General features: G+C 43.7%; 1 protein-coding gene across 2 annotated transcripts in view; it reads left to right on the top strand.

The window, feature by feature from the left end:
• The first annotated feature begins 11,575 nt into the window (after window positions 1-11,575).
• Window positions 11,576-17,262, top strand: part of CHEK1 (checkpoint kinase 1) — a 48,108-nt gene continuing 42,421 nt past the window's right edge. The window contains exon 1 of one of the 2 annotated variants that reach the window (XM_073603558.1): window positions 11,576-11,698. The gene's annotated coding sequence lies outside the window, so the exon portion shown is untranslated. Of the gene's footprint in view, window positions 11,714-17,262 lie in introns of both variants that reach the window. The other variant, XM_073603559.1, reaches the window with a different exon arrangement.

Below are 17,262 nucleotides of genomic sequence, written 5' to 3'. Positions count from 1 at the left end.
CAGAAGAGTTGAAGCTGTTATAGCTGCAAAGGGTGGACCAACTCAATATTGAACCCTACGGACTAAGACTGGGATGCCATTAAAGTTCATGTAACGTAATGTGTTCGTGTAACGGCAGGTGTCCCAATACTTTTGACAATATAGTGTCAGCATTTATCTCACACATAAGCCTTAGGTGGATTCAAAATTTGACTTGGTGTCCCGCCTCTTATAGGCATGGCTTCTATCCCAGGAGTCTCCTGTGTTTTTCAATGAACCAGAAGTTCAAATATGTAAATCAGACAATAGTTTCTTTGTTTTTTTTATTTCCAAAATGCTGGATTAAAAAGGCTACTTTGTTTTTATGGACTTTGCTTTAATACTTGATGTTTTGAAGTGTGGACATTTTGTGTAATACACCGTTTTCAATTAAATATTTCCTACCTGACCCTCAAATCTGCAGTCCTTTCAACAAATCATCTAATCAGGTTGATTCCAATCTGCTGAACATTATCGATGCAATCAGTTTAGGAAAATTTTAGATTGTAAGTTCTTGCCACATACGGCTCTTCGATCCCTTTTTACAAAATGTAAGGATACAGTACAGTTAGGCCTGATTCACACCTATGGATTTTTAGTGCATTTTGCAGATTTGCACTACAGTCCATTTTAAAGCAGAGTTCTACCCACTTTTTGAAGTCCTCGGCATCCCAAGCCGCTGTGTGTGTGCTGAAAACGATTTAGCATATCATATTTTTTTTTTTTTTTTTTTTTTTAAACTCACTATTATAATGAAGATTGGAATCTTCATCTCCTCCTCTCGGCCGCGGCCAAGCACTTCATTTCCTGGTCTGCAATGCCTCCTGGGAGATGTTTGTCATCAATCCCAGGAGGCAATCGGCATCGCTGGGCCGTAGCATCGCGTTATTTCAAAACCGGAAATGACGCGATGCAAGGCGGCGGTCAGCGCCATTTTAAAAAAAAAAGGCTAACCAGGCTTTTGTTGCCATGGTTACCAAAGCTTCTTATACACAGTGATGGGCAGTGGGGGGAGGCGGCTGGAACATCTTAGCTCTGATTAGATACAGAGCCTGGGGGACAGCACAGCCTTTACTAATCCTTTATAAAAGAGTACTATGATGGGGCTATTTTCATGGGGGCAATTTTGATGGGGAAGTTTTGATGGGGGCAGTATGATGGGGGAAGTTTTGATGGGGGCAGTATGATGGGGCAAGTTTGATGGGGGCAATATGGGGCAGCTCCTGCAAAAGGTAATTACTTTTTTTAAAAGATGCTAATTGTAAATGATATCCCTTGTTTCTGTGTGTGTGTGTGTATATATGTGTATATATATATATATATATGTGTGTGTGTGTGGATATATAGATATAGATAGAGAGATAATCTGCACAGAAACAAGGGACATCATTTACAATTAGCATCTTTTAAAAAGTAATGACCTTTTGCAGGAGCTTTTTATATTTCTAGATTTATAATCTTCCTGGTTCCTGGAGGGGGAGGAGAGGTTTCCATAGCTAAGGGGAGGCAACTTTCTCTGATACTGCTGTTGCTATGGAAACCCGACCTACAACCCATTACACCGCTTGTGCTGCTCTGAGCATGTGCGACATCTGGAGGTGCATGCTGGGTAACCATCATTCATTGAATACAGGAAGAGATACACTCTGGCTTCAGATGCCCACACATGAGATGGCCGCGGCCTGCTGGGACTTACAAAAGTAAGAAATCAATGGTGAAAAAATACAAAACGGACCTTAGTTTACAGCATACCTTTACTAGAATACATTAAGCATGAGGATCATAGGGGGATTTTTATCTAAAAAGTATCATTTCGGCACCGCTTTAACCACTTGCCGACCAGCCGCCGCAGTTGTACTGCAGCAGAATGGCACTGCTGAGTAAAACGACGTTATGTAACGTCGCTTCGCACTGTGGCCACTAGGGGCGCACCCCCCCTAGCCGATGCGAGTTCCCGGCAGTCACGATCGCCACTGACACATGGAGAACCAGGATCTGTGTGTGTAAACACAGTTTCCGGTTCTCTGAGTGGAGAAGAGACAGATTGTCTGTTCATATGAACAGCGATCTGTCATCTCCCCTACACAGTTCCCTCCCCCCTTCAGTTAGAACACACACTAGGGAACACACTTAACCCCTTGATTGCCCCCTAATGATAACCCCTTCCCTGCCAGTGACATTTTTACAGTAATCGGTGCATTTTTTTTTTTTTTTAGAACTGATCGCTGTATAAATGACAATGGTCCCAAAAATGTGTCAAAATTGCCCGATGTGTCTGCCATAATGTCGCAGTCCCGATAAAAATCGCAGATCGCCACCATTATTAGTAAAAAAAAAAAAAATTAAATATAAAAATGTAATAAAATTATCCCCTATTTTGTAGACGCTATAACTTTTGCGCAAACCAATCAATATACACTTATTGGGATTTTTTTTTTTTTATCAAAAATATGTAGAAGAATACATATCGGCCTAAACTGAGGAAAATATTATATATATATATATATATATATATATATATATATATATATATATATATATATATATATATATTTTGGGTATATTTATTATAGCAAAAAGTCAAAAATATTGAGTTTTTTTTTCAAAATTGTCGCTCTTTTTTTGTTTATAGGCCAAAAAATAAAAACTGCAGAGGTGATCAAATACCACCAAAAGAAAGCTCTATTTGTGGTAAAAAAAAAAATGGGCGTCAATTTTGTTTGGGCGCAACGTCGCGCGACCGCGCAATTGTCAGTTAAAGCGACGCAGTGCCGAATCGCAAAAAGGGCTCTGGTCAGGAAGGGGGTAAAATCTTCCGGGGCTGAAGCGGTTAACATGTTTTCCTATGGAGCACATTCTGTAGTGCAAATCTGCAAAATGCAAAAAGCACTAAAAAATGCCATAGGTGTGAACCAGGCCTGACAGCTGAATACAAGAGACATCAGAGGGTTCTGCTCTTTGGAGCTTACAATCTAAAATCATCTTAAAGTGGAGTTCCACCCAAAAGTGGAACTTCCACTCATCAGGTTCCTCCCCCCCTCCGGTGACACAGTTGGCACCTTTCAGGGGGGAGGGGGGTACAGATACCTGTATATTACAGGTATCTATACCCACTTCCGGCGTAGATAGCCGCAGAATCTGCGGTTATTTACGCCACTTCCTGCTCCCTCCCCGCTGCCTGCTGGGAAACACACGGGTCCCAGAGGCAGCAGGGAGCATTCGTATTGCGCGGCGCGACTCGCGCATGCGCAATAGGGAACCGGGAAGTGAAGCCGCACGGCTTCACTTCCTGATTCCCTTACCAAAGATGGAGGCGGCAGCACCCGAGGACGGAGAGACGCTTCGGCCTCGGGTGCCGACATCGCGGGCGCCCTGGACAGGTAAGTGTCCATGTTTTAAAAGTCAGCAGCTGCAGTATTTGTAGCTGCTGACTTTTAAAAATTTTTTTTTCGGCGGCGCTCCGCTTTAAATCTGACCTGTTGAGCAATGTAAGAGATAAATGTTGCAATATACCGGTAATGGTATACAGAGTGCATAAAACTGAGACTGTCCACATCTTCTGGAAGGAAACTAGACATGTGCAATTCGCTTCGTTACAAATTCGTTTTTTAACGAATTTTGACAAATTCGTTAATTTGGAAATATCCGAATTAACGAAAAGCCGTTTACCGAATTTTTCCGAATGTTCGTAAATTTGAATATTTGAAAATTTGTAAATTCATACATTCGTAAATTTGGAAATCTGAAATAATGATTACCTAATAATAACTATTAAATTCTAGGCATTGTAATTTCATTTCAAATTTGGCTGTTAGTGAACGTAACAAATACAAATTTATCCAAAGTTACGAATTATCCGAAAGTCATATGTAAACGAATGGCACGTAATGAATTAATAATAATAAATAATAATAATAAAAACTTTATTATTAATTTGTTCTGTTCCATTTGTTTAGATGCGGCATTCGTTATTTCGATAATTTGGAACTTTGAATAAATTCGTGTTCGTTACGTTCACTAACCGCCAAATTTGAAAGGAAATTACAATACCTATAATTTAATAGTTACTATTTCAGATTTCCAAATTTCCAAATTTATGAATGTACAAATGTCCGAATTTACGAATGTACAAACTGCGATCATAACGAATGACCCAAAAAACGAAAAAAAAAACGAATGAAAAGAAAACGAACATTTTTTTTTTTGGCAGTGCACATGTCTAAAGGAAACCAAACAAACTGCTCCAAATTTATTTTGTGTATCTTGCGCATGGGCCCATTCAGTGCATTTCCTCCTCCCAAGCAGCGCACAGCCTGTCATTGACCTGAATGGCTGTGGTACAGCGGGGTGCAAGCTGTTCATGTTACTGACAGGCTGTACACTGCACCTGCACCGCCTAGTCTTACTTTTGCTTGCAAATGGAGCCTGATAGAAAATTGAAAGATAGATTTTATATGCACTGAGTTGTAGCATTTCACAAACCTGGCAAAATACACTCACCGGACACATTTTTAGGTAAACCTGTCCAATTGCTTGGCAACACAAATTGCTCATCTGCAAATCACATGGCAGTAACTCGAGGCTTTTAGGCATCTAGGCGTAGTGAAGACGACTTGCTGAAGTTCAAACTGTGCATCAGATGGGCTACAGCAGCAGAAGACCACACCGGTTGCCACTCCTGTCAGCTAACCGGAAACCGGAGGCTACAATTGGCACAGGCTCACCAAAACTGGACAATAGAAGATTGGAAAAACGTTGCCTGGTCTGATGAGTCTCAATTTCAGCTGTGACATTCAGGTGGTCGGCTCAGAATTTGATGTAAACAACATAAAAGCATGGATCCATCCTGCCTTGTATCACCGGTTCAGGCTGGTGGTGGTGGGGGTGTAATGGTGTGGGGGATATTTTCTTGGCACACTTTGGGCCCCTTAGTACCAATTAGGCATCGCTTAACCACCACGACCTCCCTGAATATTGTTGCTGATCATGTCCATCCCTATTACTAAAAAAAAAGATTGAAAATTTTGAAAAAAAAAAAAGTTTTTCTTAGTTTTTGTCAGTAAATTTTGTAAATAGGTAATTTTTCTCCTTGACTAATGTGCGCTGATGAGGTGGCACTAATATGCCACACTGATTGGCGACATTGATGAGGAGGCACTGAAAGGCAGCACTGACTGGCATCGCTGATGGGCACTGATTGGTGTCACTGATGGGCACTGCTGGGGCTTTACTGTAATCAGTGCCCTGATTACCTGCCCTGGTCTCCCCTGTGAGGAGATGCCGCTGATCGGCTCTCCTCGCCACACACCGTCAGTGCGAGGCGAGGAGAGCCGATTAATGCCACTTCTGCGTTTTACATGTGACCGGCTGTGATTGGACACAGCCGATCACATGGTTAAAGAGTCGTATCATTGGCTACTTACAGAGATCGGGGTCGCGCCGTATCGTAGGAACACGGCACGGGTGCGCGAGAGCGGCCATTCTGGGGCGCCGTCCTCCCTGAACGAGAGCCGTCCCTACTCCTCCGTCATTTAACGGTGGGCGGGGTGGCGAGTGGTTAAGGCAGTTTTGAAGGCAAAGGTGGGTCCAACCCGGTACTAGCAAGGTGTACCGAATAAAGTGGCCGGTGAGTGTAGACACTTCTTCGTACAATACGCATTCTAGGTTTGAGACAGAGGACTCATTTTAGGTGCAGTTTGGAACATCACTTATCTAACTAGCATTTTCTGGACCTCCAAATCCCCCCCCCCCCCCCCCCCAGTTCATTCTTTATAAAGCTCCCAGTGGCGCCTTCCAGCACCTCAAATGGCACTGCCTGGTTCCAAGGAGTAACAGCTGTTCTGTTCCTGGACCTGACTCCTTGCTTTGTCATAGATAGTAAGGCCACCAGTCCTGTAGGAAACCTCCTCTTTACTGCTTACACCCATAATCATACCTGTTCTAGAATACCCATGACCATAGAAGAATACAGGGAGATAGAGAGAGCTGTATAATTCAGACCTACTTCCTAATTTGTCTCCAGTACAGTGCATTTGTGTTAAAGATACAATTGTATCAAAAAAGAGCCGCACTATAAAACGGTGATAATCAAAACATATACATCACAATGAATCCAAGTGTATGTGAGTAATACAATCATAAAGACCAAGTGTAAATGCAGCAATAAAGTACATTAAAAAAAGTGCAGAAAGTATGCAAAAATTAGAAAATAAGAAAACATGAAGTTCATACTTGCAATGCAAACAGTCCCGATTTTCCCGGGACAATCCCGAATTTGGGACCCTCATCCCGCTCAGAGGCCATCTCGATTAAAATCCCGGGATTTTGCTTTTGTCCCAGGAAATCGGGAATGTTTTTGGCACCGCAGCTGCATCTGGCTCCAAAAAAATGGCCGCTGGCGCCGTGTGATCTCTTTCCGGGCTAGCAGGTTCTTTCCCCTTGTGTTCAGTGGAGAGGGGAGGAGCCTCCGATCCGTGCAGCCAATGAATCGGCTTCTCTCTTCACAATTCTCTTGCAAACTGAAGCCAGGGTTAGCTGCATGGATTGGCCCCTCCCCTCTCCACTGAACACAGGGGAACAAGACAGACACATGGAGCTGCCACCAACCCTCCGTCCCATGGCCTGCTGCCGCGGTTGGAGTTTTTGACAGGTTGGAGCTTTTGATAGAACACGATCTGTGAGCGGCAGACTGCACTGGGGACACATGATGTAAGGAAGCACTCTGCTGGGGACACGTGATGTAAGGAGGCACTCTGCTGGGGACACATGATGTAAGGAAGCACTCTGCTGGGGACACGTGATGTAAGGAGGCACTCTGCTGGGGACACATGATGTAAGGAAGCACTCCGCTGGGGACACATGATGTAAGAGGCACTCCACTGGGGACATATGATGTAAGAGGGACTCCACAGGGGACACATGATGTAAGGAGGCACTCCACTGGGACACATGATGTAAGTAGGCACTCCACTGGGGACACATGATGCAAGAGGCACTCCGCTGGGGACACGATGTAAGAGGCACTCTGCTGGGGACACATGATGTAAGAGGCACTCCGCTGGGGACACATGATGTAAGGAGGCACTCCGCTGGGGACACATGATGTACGAAGCCACTTCGCTGGGGACACATGATGCAAGGAGGCATTCCGCTGGGGACACATGATGTAAGGAGGCACTCTGCTGGGGACATGGGATTTTTTTCTTTCTTTCCCCTCTTACATAGTTTCTTGACTTATCTTCAAAACTCATACCCATCCAGCAAATCCAGTGTTGTTTTGATGAAGTCCACCAAAAAGATGCCACACTGCAGGTTCCATGCTGCCATCTACTTTGTTGATGTCCTTAGGAGCCAGCTGCCTTTTCGGGTTCTTGCAGCTGCCCCCCAATGACATGCAGTGTGTATTGAAATTCTCCCCAAAGCCTCCCAGGATTTGTGGCATGAGTATCCCAGAAGGATTCCGGTAGTTGGAGACATCATTCGCACTTAGCCACGAAAGGTGGAAGCTCAGGCTGTGTTCCCCAAACAAAGAGCTGTTTTTTTTCATTTCCTGGAGGGGAGGGGGGAATAAAGAAGTAGTATTCCTCAATGAAGAAAATGGCAGCGAAGGTCCATTTTAAGTGGTTGACGGGTCAGTAAAAGTGCAGGAGTCATCGCCGTCTCACCCATTCATATTGCGGAAACCCAAAAAGGAAGAACGGGTGAAGATGAAAGTGCCTTCAGTGGTGACAGCGCGCCGCTGGAGGGCTTTGTTTTCAGGTACGTCTGTCATAATGTGCTAGTATGCTAAACATACTAGCATATTATCACTTAAACTGCCCAAAGCCTTTTTTTTTGTGTGGTTTCCTACCGCTTTAATACATTCAATTACAATATGACTTGAGTCATAATTGTATATGCTATATTATCACATTGGTATTCGTGGAAGGAATAGTGCCCCGCCCCCATCATTGTCAGTGGGAGGAAGAGTGCCCAATTGTTGGTGTCAGTGGACTTATTAGTGCCCCATCACTGGTGTCAGTGGAATGAATAGTGCCAGTGGGAGGAATAGTGTCCCATCATTGGTGTCAGTGGGAGCAATAGTTTCCCAAAATTGGTGTCAGTGGGAGGAATAATTTCCCATAATTGCTGTCAGTGGGAGGAATAGTGCCCTATTGTTGGTGTCAGTGGGAGGAATAGTGCCCCATTGTTGGTGTCAGTGGAATGAGTAGTGCAAGTGGGAGGAATAGTGTCCCATCATTGGTGTCAGTGGGAGGAATATTGCCCCATCATTGGTGTCAGTGGGAGGAATAGTGCCCCATCATTGGTGTCAGTGGATGGAATATTGCCCCATCATTGGTGTCAGTGGGAGGAATAGTCCCCCATCATTGGTATCAGTGGGAGGAATTGTGCCCCATCATTGGTGTCAGTGGGAAGGAATAGTGTTCTATCGTTTATATTAGTGGGAGGAATTATGCCCCACTGTTGGTGTCAGTGGGAAGAATAGTGTCCCAAGGGCCAGTTAAAGGCAAGCAAAGGGCCGTATTCAGCCTATAGACTGCAGTTTGGACAACTGATCTAAACAATCAAAATTGAATCTGATATTTGAACAAAGTATCTCAGTGCTATTGATTGATGCAAAACAATTGATAATATTCTACCCTGGCTAACTAAGGCTGGGTTCACACTGAGGAGCGGAGCGGATCACAGCAGGAGTCTGGTGCGTCTCCATTCACCGCTTCAGGTCCGATTTCAGCCAGAATTTTGGGCTGAATTTGGACCTGAAACGGACCAAAAGACGCACAGGACTCCTGTGCAATTTGCACCGGAGCCGCTGCGGAGATGTGTGAACCGGCTCCATAGAGAGACATTCACATTCTCCTGCTATGCAAATTGGATGCGGAGAAACCCACATCCAATTCACAATAGTGTGAACCCAGCCTGATTCAGTTTGATCGAAGCCAATCGAAATTCAGTTTCACTATTCAATTGATTGTGGATTAAATAATTTTGAGCTATCACATAAAAAAATCAAACCATGGCCCTTAGGGCTTGTTCACACTTGCAAAGTTAAGTTGCCTTTTACCGCCCCCCTCTACTCCCCTTTTAACTGAAAAGACAGCGGCCGGGGGTGTACACCTGCCATGGGCCAAAATGGTATGCTTCCGCCTGCCAAACGTGACCCATTCAAAGAGAATAGGGCCACGCCGCAACAGCCCCACAACTGCCTGCAATGCGGCATTAAGGGCTCATTCGCATGTGAGGTTGAGGGTGGTAAAACCCTGTGGTTGAGCCAGACTTTTACTACATGCCGTGGCTGCAATGCTTTGTTTCACAGCAGGAATTATACCCCGTTTTACTGTTGGCTCTGCAAGCAGCCAACGACCGCATGCAGTGCAAGTGGTTGCAGTGCACTAGTGCAGCAATCAAATGGTTAAAGCAGGCAGAGGGGAGGCGATTCCACGCCTCCTTACAGTCTGCCAAATGCTCTCTTAAGTGTGATCTGAATGTGGATCACTCATCAGACAGCACTGTTCATGTGAACGAGTCCTTAGGGGTTATAAAACAGTCGTAGGGGAGGCGACAGACCTCCTGTCAACTGCCCCTGAAAAGTGACCCTGAAAAGGATTGCTTTTCAGACAAGCTGCAGTCTTGCTGCAAGTGTGAAGGAGCCCTTAGATATTTATACAGCAGCTTATTTATTGATAAGAATAACGGGGTGGGGGGTCTTTCATAATTTCATTTATTCAGTTGGATATGACTATGTGAGGTGAACACAATATACAGGACACTAGGATGGCTTCCGTCATTTATTGATGAGAATAATGGGGGGGCATTCATATTTATTCAGTCAGCCATGACTATGTGAGGTAAACACAGTATACAGGACACTAGGAAAGCTTCTATCATTTATTGATAGGAATAATGGGGGGGGGGCATTCATATTTATTCAGTCAGCCATTATTATGTGAGGTGAACACAATACACAGGACACTAGGACAGCTTCCATCATTTATTGATAAGAATAACAGGGGGGGGGGGGGCGCATTCATATTTATTCAGTTGCCTATGTGAGGTAAACACAGTATACAGGACACTAGGACAGCGTCCATAATTTATTGATAAAAATAACGGGGGTCATTCATATTTATCCAGTCGGCCATTACTATGTGAGGTGAACAAAATACACAGAACACTAAGATGGCTTCCATCATTTATTGATAAGAATAATGGGGGCATTCATATTTATTCAGTCGGCCATGACTATGTGAGGTAAACACAGTATACAGGACACTAGGATGGTTTCCATCATATATTAATAAGAATAACGTGGGCTCATTCATATTTATTCATTCGACCATTACTATGTGAGGTAAACACAGTATACAGGACACTAGGACAGCTTCCATCATTTATTGATAAGAATACCGGGGGGGGGGGGATTCATATTTATTTAGTCGGCCATTACTATGAGAGGTGAACACAATACATAGGACACTAGGACGGCTTCCATCATTTATTGATAAGAATAACGGGGGGCATTCATATTTATTCAGTTGCCTATGACTATGTGAGGTAAACACAGTATACAGGACACTAGGACAGCATCCATAATTTATTGATGAAAATAACGGGGGTCATTCATATTTATCCAGTCGGCTATTACTATGTGAGGTGAACAAAATACACAAGACACTAAGATGGCTTCCAATCTATTATTGATAAGAATAATGGGGGGCATTCATATTTATTCAGTCGGCCATGACTATGTGAGGTAAGCACAGTATACAGGACACTAGGATGGTTTCCATCATTTATTAATAAGAATAACGTGGGGTCATTCATATTTATTCATTTGGCCATGACTATGTGAGGTAAGCACAGTATACAAGACACTAGGACTGCTTCCATCATTTATTATTAAGAATAACGTGGGGTCATTTATATTTATTCAGTCGGCCATGACTATGTGAGGTAAACACAGTATACAGGACACTGGGATGGTTTCCATCATTTATTAATAAGAATAACGTGGGGTCATTCATATTTATTCAGTTGGCCATGACTATGTGAGGTGAACACAGTATACAGGACACTAGGACGACTTCCATCATTTATTGATAAGAATAACGATGGTCATTCATATTTATTGAATCAGTCAGGCATGACTATGTGAGGTGAACACAGTATACAGGACACTAGGATGGCTTCCATCATTTATTAATAAGAATAATGAAGGGCCATTCATATTTATTCAGTCGGCCATGACTATGTGAGGTAAACACATTATACAAGGCACTAGGACGGCTTCCATCATTTATTGATGAGAATAATGATGGCCATTCGTATTTATTCAGTCGGCCTTGACTATGTGAGGTGAACACAATACACAGGGCGGTTTCCATCATTTATTGATAAGAGTAATGAGGGTTATTCATGTTTATTCAGTGTACACAATATACATTTCACTAGTGCGACTTCCATCAGCCTCCCCCCTCAGTCCTCTCGCTGAGTCTCTTCACAGACACACATATACACACACAAGCAGACCAGGTCACATGACCCCCCTGCAAGGGCAGGCGTCCGTACCGGCGTCATGACGTCGGCGCGTGTAGCCTTCGAAGCCGAATGGGCGGGAAAAGCTGGCAGAGCGGCGATCTGAAGGAGAAAAAGTCACCCGGCCGGGTGTGAAGTGGGTGAGGTGAGTGTGACGGAGGTATGCGGAGCGTAAGCTGTGGAAATGGCTGTACGGCGAGTGTCCGCCCAAATCTAAGCGAACCTGTCACCGAGCAACAGCGTGTGTGTCCTGACCAGGGGCACCTATGACGTGTCTGTGCTCCTTCCCACACTCACAGGTGCTGCCAGTTTGGTGGTCGTCTCCTCCTTCTTCTTCTTCTATTTGTGTTGCCTTTTGGGATTGAAAGCAGCTTGGTGTGAACATTTTTTGAAAAATCGCTGTCAAGCTCGCCATACACGCTGCAATCTGATTGGACTATCTCCTTTAGCATTACTGTAGCGCATCTCGTGGATATGCGTCTTTGCATGCGCTGTCATGCACGGGGGGGGGGGGGTAGCATGTGAATGAGCTCCTCTACGTGTGACAAAATAAAGCTCAGGCCGTCGCGCGTTGGGATTGTGTGCAAAATTCCGCGCTTTTCCGATTTGCACAGAAACGTGCTGCCCTTCTAGAATGTGTGCGGCGGTACTTGGCGGTTCTCGCGTGCGCCGAGTGTTTCCTCGGCTCCTCTGAACGCCCTTTTCATCTTCGCGGGAACAAAGACATACGTTTTTATTTGGGTACAGCGTTCGCACGACTGCGCAATTGTCAGTTAACCACTTCAGCCCCGGAAGTTTTTTACCCCCCTTCCTGACCAGAGCACTTTTTGCGATTCGGCGCTGCGTCGCTTTAACTGACAATTGCGCGGTCGTGCGACGTGGCTCCCAAACAAACTTCACGTCCTTTTTTTTTCCCCCCACAAACAGAGCTTTCTTCTGGTGGTATTTGATCACCTCTGCAGTTTTTATATTTTTTGCGCTATAAACAAAAAAAAAAGAGCAACAATTTAAAAAAAAAGAAAAAAAAAAGCGATATTTTTTACTTTTTGCTCTAATAAATATCCCCCAAAAATATAAAAAAAAAACTATTTTTTCCCTCAGTTTAGACTCATACGTAATCTACATATTTTTGGTAAAAAAAAAAAATCACAATAAGCGTTTATTGATTGGTTTGTGCAAAAGTTATAGCATCTACAAAATAGGGGATAGTTTTATGGCATTTTTATTTTTTATATATATGTGTGTGTATATGTGTGTGTGTATGTGTGTATATGTATATATATATATATATATATATATATATATATATATATATATATATAAATTTATTTTTTTTGTAGTAAGAGCGGCGATCTTTTTTTTTTTTTTATCGTGACTGCGACATTATGAGGGACACTTTTGACACTATTTTGGGACCAATGTCATTTATACAGCGATCAGTGCTATAAAAATGCACTGATTACTGTGTAAATGACACTGGCAGGGAAGGGGTTAAACACTAGGGGGCGATCAAGGGGTTAAGTGTGTCCTAGGGAGTGATTCTAACTGTGGGGGGGAGGGGCTGCCACTGACATGACAGAGATCACTGATGACAGGGAGCAAGGGAGCAGTAGATCTCTGTCCTGTCATTAGGCAGAACGGGGAAATGCCTTGTTTACATAGGAGTCTCCCCGTTCTGCCGCTCCGGGGGTACCGGCGGACATCGAGTCCGCGGAGCACACAATGCCGGTTCTTAAAGGGGACGTACCTGTACGCCCACTTGGGCAGCCGTGCCATTGTGCATCGTCGTGCGCTGGTCGGCAATGTACAGTAAAATGATAACCATGAAATGTTTATTTTATTGAAATTCCATTAACTGCTTAAAAAGGAAGTTCCACCCAAAAATGGAACTTCCACTTATCCGGTTCCTCCCCCCCTCCGGTGTCACATTTGGCACCTTTTTCAGGGGGAGGGGGGAGCAGATACTTGTCTAATACATATATTTGCTCCCACTTCCGGCAAAAGATCGCGTAGAATCCGCAGGCGATCTGCGCCATGTCCGCCCCCCCCCCCCCCCCCCCCATTGTCTTCTGGGAGAGACGCACAGGTCCCAGAAGACAGCAGGGACCGCTCAGAACGCGAAGCGTGACTCGCACATGGGCAGTAGGGAGCTGCAGTTCTTCACTTCCTGATTCCCTTACTGAAGATGCCGGAGCCGAGGGACGGGTCGGCTTCGGGTGAGGACATCGCGGGCTCCCTGGACAGGTGAATGTCCTTATTTTAAGTCAGCAGCTGCAGTATTTGTAGCTGCTGACTTTTTCATTTTTTTTTTTTCCCAGGCGGAACTCCGCTTTAAGGACCGGCAGGATTTACTCCCTTCATGACCAGGCCATTTTTTTGCGATACGGCACTGCGTTACTTTAACCACTTCCTGCCCAGCTTATAGCAGATTGACGACCAGGAAGTGGTTCTGTTATCCTGACTGATCGTCATATGACGTCCAGCAGGATAACATGCCGGCGCATCAGTCTGACACACCGCATCTCCGATCGTGGTAAGGAGCCTCTGACAGAGGTTTCTTACCACGTGATCAGCTGTGACAAATCACAGCTGATCATCGCGTGAACCAGGAAGTGCCGGTAAACAGCTTTCTTTGGTTTGCGCTGACAGGGAGAGCCGCTCGGCGCCTCTCCTTGTCGGGGTGGGGGGGGGCTGTCTTTGCTGATAATCAGCACATTGATTATCAGCACAGCCCCCATCAAATGTGCCCAACAGCTGCCAGTAGTGCCCCAAGTCTGTCAGTGCCCACCACAGTGCCAATCAGTAGTACCTCATCAGTGCCACCTGTCAGTGTCCATCACAGCTGCCTGTCAGTGCCACCTATCAGTGCCCGTCAATTCTACATATCAGTGCCCGTCAGTGAAGGAGAAAACAAAATTTTATGGCAGAAGCTTTTTTTCAAAAATTTGAGTCTTTTTTAGTTTAGCAAAAACCCCCAGAGGTGATCAAGTACCACCAAAAGAAATCTCTATTTGTGGGAAAAAAATTAAGAAAAAATGTATTTTGGGTACAGTGTTGTATGAACGCGCAATTGTCATTCAAAGTGCGACAGCGCTGAAAATTGTCCGGGGGGGGGGGGGGAGTGCCTGGTATTGAAGTGGTTAAGTGACTATTGCGCAGTCGTGTGTAGGGCTGAAATAACTAATCGATTATGAAATTAATCGATTACTATTTTCATAATCGATTAATAGGCCAGTAACCTAATGGGGTTAAAACAAACTAAAATAAGCCCTTTATAGTACAGAAAGAGCAAATAATCGCTACTGTAAATATTACTTTCACAGTTCTACAGTAAAAAAAAATTAACCCCTTGCAGTGATTATCTGTTTTTCTTTGTACTGGAAAGGGCTCATTTTAGTTTTTTAAACCCCATTATGTTACTAAACGTCTTACACCTGGTTCACATCTGTGTTTTTTGGTGCTTTTTGCAGAAACGGACTACAGTTCATTTACATGGTTTCCTATGGGACACGGTCACATCTATGCTTTTTTCAGCCGCTGCGTATTTGGAAAGGGTCAGGGTTGTGGTTGAAAATGAACGTCAATTTGACCCCACTAACAATTAGAAAATCGAACGAACGTTCTTAAAATAAAAACATTTTTTTGAATGAAGACATTGTTAAATAAAAAAATGTGATCTCGGAGTCTGATGATATTTACCAGATTCACATTTTAATAGTATATACAGTATATCTCTCCTCTAATAGTATATCTCTCCTCTAATAGTATATACAGTATATCTCTCCTCTAATAGTATATCTCTCCTCTAATAGTATATACAGTATATCTCTCCTCTAATAGTATATCTCTCCTCTAATAGTATATACAGTATATCTCTCCTCTAATAGTATATACAGTATATCTCTCCTCTAATAGTAAATACAGTATATCTCTTCTGTCTGTTATTCTGAGTGGATTCGATATTTTGCTCCCTAACCATATAGTTGTTTTTTTATATTTACCACTGCATAGAGATATACAAGAATAAATTGCCTTTTTTAAAAACTTTACATATTAACTAAATTATACACCACACTTTTTTTTAAGACCATTAACCGATTAATCGAAACAATAATCGGCCAACACTAATCGATTATGAAAATAATCGTTAGTTGCAGCCTTAGTCGTGTGACGTTGTACCCAAATAAAATTGGTGTCCCCCCCCCCCCCCACAAATAGAGGTTTCTTTTAGTGGTATTTGATCACCTCTGCGGTTTTTATTTTTTGCGCTATAAACAAAAAAAAGAGTGACAATTTTGAAAAAAAAAAAACTTTTTTTTTACTTTCTGCTAAAACATATCCAATAAAATCGAATTTCTTCAGCAATTTAGGCCAATCTGTACTTTACTACATATTTTTGATAAAAATCCCAATAAGCGTATATTGATTGGTTTGCGCAAAAGTTATAGAGCCTACAAAATAGGGGATAGATTTATGGCATTTTTATTATTATTATTTATTTTTATTTTTTTTTTACTAGTAATGGCGGTGATCAGCGATTTTTAGCGTGACTTCGACATTGCGGCGGACAGATCGGACACTTTTGACACTTTTTTTTTTTTTTTTTTTTTATTTTGGGGACCAGTGACACTAATAGTGATCAGTGCTAAAAAAAATATGCACTGTCACTGTACTAATGACACTGGCAGGGAAGGGGTTAACACCAGGGGCGATCAAAGGGTTAAGTGTGTCCCTAGGGGGTGCTTGCAAACTGTGTGGGGGATGGACTGACTGGGGGAACACACATCTCTGTGTCATCCCCTGTTAGAACCAAGATCTGCCTTGTTTACATAGGCAGATCCCCTTTCTGTCTCTGTGGGCAACGATCGTGGGCAGCCGCCGGACTCGCTGATTGGCTCCCCCGCTGGCCAATCGGGGCACGCGCACCCACACAGGCTAGTGCATGAAACGACGTACCATTACGTCGTTTCCCACAGCCGAGCCACCTTGCCGCAGTATAACGGCAGCGTGTGGTCGGCAAGTGGTTAACGACAAGGACATGACATGACATGCAGCCAGCTCAAAAAGTTCGGCAAACGTGTTTCACACACCTGTGCTTAGTCATTGCAATAACGAAGCACAAGGTGTGTGAAATGTTTGCTGAACTTTTTGAGCTGGCTGCATGTCACGTCCTTTTTGTTTTTAATGGAATTTCAAAAAAATAATACGTTTTATGCTGGAAGTGCCGCCACCATTTTTGTCGTCATTCTACAGAGCCACCCCAATGTTGGGTTTCACCCAGATTCCTGACTGGCAGCTGCCTCCGCCTCTAAGGGCCAGTTCACACTATAATAACGCATTTCGGATGTATTCCAGATGCTTTTCTGCATGCACGTTTTTGATGCAGTCCAGGGCATCCCCCCCCCCCCCCCTCTTTTTCTTTAACCCAAATAAGAACGTGTGTTTGTTCTAGTGCGTTTATGTGCATTTCAGTGCGTTGCTAATGCACCTAAACCCCATAATAAAACGGTAATAAGACTCATAAGAAATCTCATAACCCGGAGGTAGGGCTCTTCTCTATGCAGTAATTGCTAACTAGAGCTAATGGCCGTGCTGCCGTCTTCTACCGTGGCTTGGGGCGCACACCAGCCTCATAGTGTAGTGAGCTTTATTACTGTATCCAATTGTAACATCAATAATATTCTCTGACAAGTAAAAGGAAGCAGGATC

The sequence above is a fragment of the Aquarana catesbeiana genome, linkage group LG10 (assembly GCF_042186555.1).
Source record: "Aquarana catesbeiana isolate 2022-GZ linkage group LG10, ASM4218655v1, whole genome shotgun sequence".
NCBI lineage: Eukaryota > Metazoa > Chordata > Amphibia > Anura > Ranidae > Aquarana > Aquarana catesbeiana.
The sequence above is the reverse complement of the archived record's forward strand: the minus strand, read 5'-3'. Positions and strand labels throughout refer to the sequence as shown.